Raw genomic sequence first — 2,958 nt, forward strand, 5'->3', positions numbered from 1 at the left:
GATTCATCCAGATGTAACTTTTGATTTACTGATTCAGCCAGGCTTCGGATCTGATTCACTGATTCAGACGGTTTTCAGATCTGAATCACTTATTTATCCAGGTTTCAGACCCGATTAACTGATTCCGCCAGACTTCAGATATGATTCACTGATTCAACCAGGTTTCAAATTAGACTCAGTTATTCAACAGAGTTTTAGATTTAGTTCACTGATTCAGCCAGGTTTCATATCTGATTCACTGATTCAGTTAGGTTTCAGACCCGATTTACTGATTCACCCAGACTTCAGATCCAGTTCACTGATTCAAGGTTTCAAACATGAGTCACTGATTTAGGTTTTAGATCAGTCTCCCCTCTTGTGCGGTGTGGTTTTACATCAGCAGCATTCAGATCAGTCTCTCCTCTTTAGGCAGGGGCAGGGCAAGTCCAGGCTTCTCTGGTCTTTGGTTTCTGGCTTGCTTTTGCTCTGCCGCACTGGGCTGGTAGCTCCCCTCCATCTGCCTCCTCTTACGGAAAATACACGAGAACACAGCTACGACCAGAACCAGCAGAGCCACCACCGCCGCCAGCAGCGGGCTTGACGCGCTCTCCAAAGACATGATGCGCCGCTGCAGACACACAAACACAGGGCGAGAATGTCTGTGTTATTGTTTGTTCTCAGGGTGTGTTCATTAAATAGGACATGACATGTGAGCAAACACACAGGTATGAGAGGAAAGTTACCTGATTACATGCGATTACACCGATCCGTGTGCCTTTGTGTGCTCATTCTTTTACATTTTGGAAGAAAACTTTAACCTAGGCAGGAAGACATCAAGTTAGACATGCCGAACACACACAGAGATGAGAAGATAAACTGAAAGGCTTTATTGTTTCAGCTGTGCACCCAAGGGGGTTAATTATTAGTTTGGAGAAATGCCGCTGATAGAGAACTGTGGGTATTTCTCTCCAGTTTCCTCTTTACACCGTGAAACACAGCTCCCTCTCTTTAAAGCACAACACACTGTCACTATAAGACATTTTACACATGACTATAGTTATACCATAGTATCGTCTGACATGCACCACTGGTAAAAGTGTACAGATTTGTTCTTTTTAATGACACAAATGAAAGTATGAAAATTAGTATTGACCAAAAGGTCAAAAACCAGGTAAAAACTGAAAACCGACTTGTTGATGTGCAAAATGGGATGATTTAAACAGGCCACATTTACTACAGTAAACTGTAAGTCGCCTGGATACTATGGTGTCTTTAAAACTTACTACAGCAAATATTATTGTATAAGATTATTTACTACACTTACTATCAATAGTTATGAGTAGAATACTGTAGTAAACAGTGAAGTTATATATATAAATAAAGAGAAGTTATAAAGTTTCCTACAAATTTCTAAAATACTTTTTTAAAGAGTTTCTTTCCTAAAAATCACGAAAATCATTCAGTGAGATGACACAGGCCCTCTCATCTAAACACATTAAACAAGGTTTAAATCCTGGTTTTTAAAAACGTTCACGTCGAAAGCCGGTTTATCACAGGCAACAGGTGAAACTCTGCCCTGGAATGCCGGTTGTGGTGAAGCCGGTTTAGTGAGCTCCTCCGAACACCCAAAAACATTGTAAAACCATCCGATTCATCGTCTCACCTGAGAAACTGTCCTGACATCCGCGGTGGAGACGCTGGAACTGATTCTTTCATTCACAATCGATCACAACCTGAGCGTCCAAAAGACTAAACCTCGTTTCATCCGCGCGTTCATGTCGGCGACTCTCTCGCACCTGCGTCCGGTGGCGCGTGAACTCCCCGTACCTGTTCCACTCAGTGAGGCGCGCCGAAAGATCTCAACGCCCACTTTTATTTAAGTGCACATTTCAGGAGGCGTTACGGGCGTTCACACGACGCATTGTTGCGTTGCATCTGTGCGTTTTTTATGTAAAGATTTTCCTGCAAATATGAATTATCTTAAAGGCTGCATTACTCAACCCAACATCCTAGATGTTTGACTAATTTCATTCAATTATATTTGTCTGTTTTTAAGCTTTGTAATGCCATTAAAATGGGGGACATTTTTTGAAGCTCCAAAAAACTGAAACATACAACGTCATCTACAGACCTCCGGTTCAAATATGGCGGCACGTAGGCTACTTGAATGAAACTCAATGATTTTCTAAAGCACATTATTTATTTTCTATATGGTTTTGAATCTTGGTCATAAACACCTGGAATATACATTGTGTGAATTTTCTGCACTTAAAAATGTCAATATTATACACAATTGTAAATGTTAACGGAGCTCTTTTAGGATGTAAATGTAAGGTTTTTCATATGTATCTGCAACCACAGCAATATGTTTTAGCCATATTACTGTTTAATTAATCATACATTTGTCAAATTTGTATAGTAACAATATTTATAATAATATTAGTCCCAAGCCAAGACTTTACACAGAAAACATGTGTCTATACGTTCTGTGTTTAATTTATATTTTGAGCGCATTGTACGTATAAATAGAACACTATGGCCCAGATTGCATTATGGAGTACTGCGAAATACATGGATATTTTACTGATCAATAATTCTCCTGACCCCTAAAAGATCAACACAACAGCTGTCAATATCTCAAAGGTTGAATTTACACAACGGGCCATTTACTGGAAATCAGACCTGGATTTGATTTAACTCTTCACACTCCCGTGAGATGTTTTGGGTGAATGTGAAGCACAAATGTGACTTCTTTGTGTTTATTATGGAGATATTTTGTAACTGTGTGCATTATAAAATGCACTATACAAATTAAACCAAGTTAACTTTTAAATAAAAGAGTTATATAACTGTGCATTTAAACCCCTAATATTATGATAATCGTATGTCCCAAATTCAGAAATTCCAGATCCTTCCATTCCCGAAAGTGTTACCTAATCACTATGATGGGAAGGGGGCTGTCAGAAAAAGAGAGAGAAA

The sequence above is a fragment of the Triplophysa dalaica genome, chromosome 2 (assembly GCF_015846415.1).
Source record: "Triplophysa dalaica isolate WHDGS20190420 chromosome 2, ASM1584641v1, whole genome shotgun sequence".
NCBI lineage: Eukaryota > Metazoa > Chordata > Actinopteri > Cypriniformes > Nemacheilidae > Triplophysa > Triplophysa dalaica.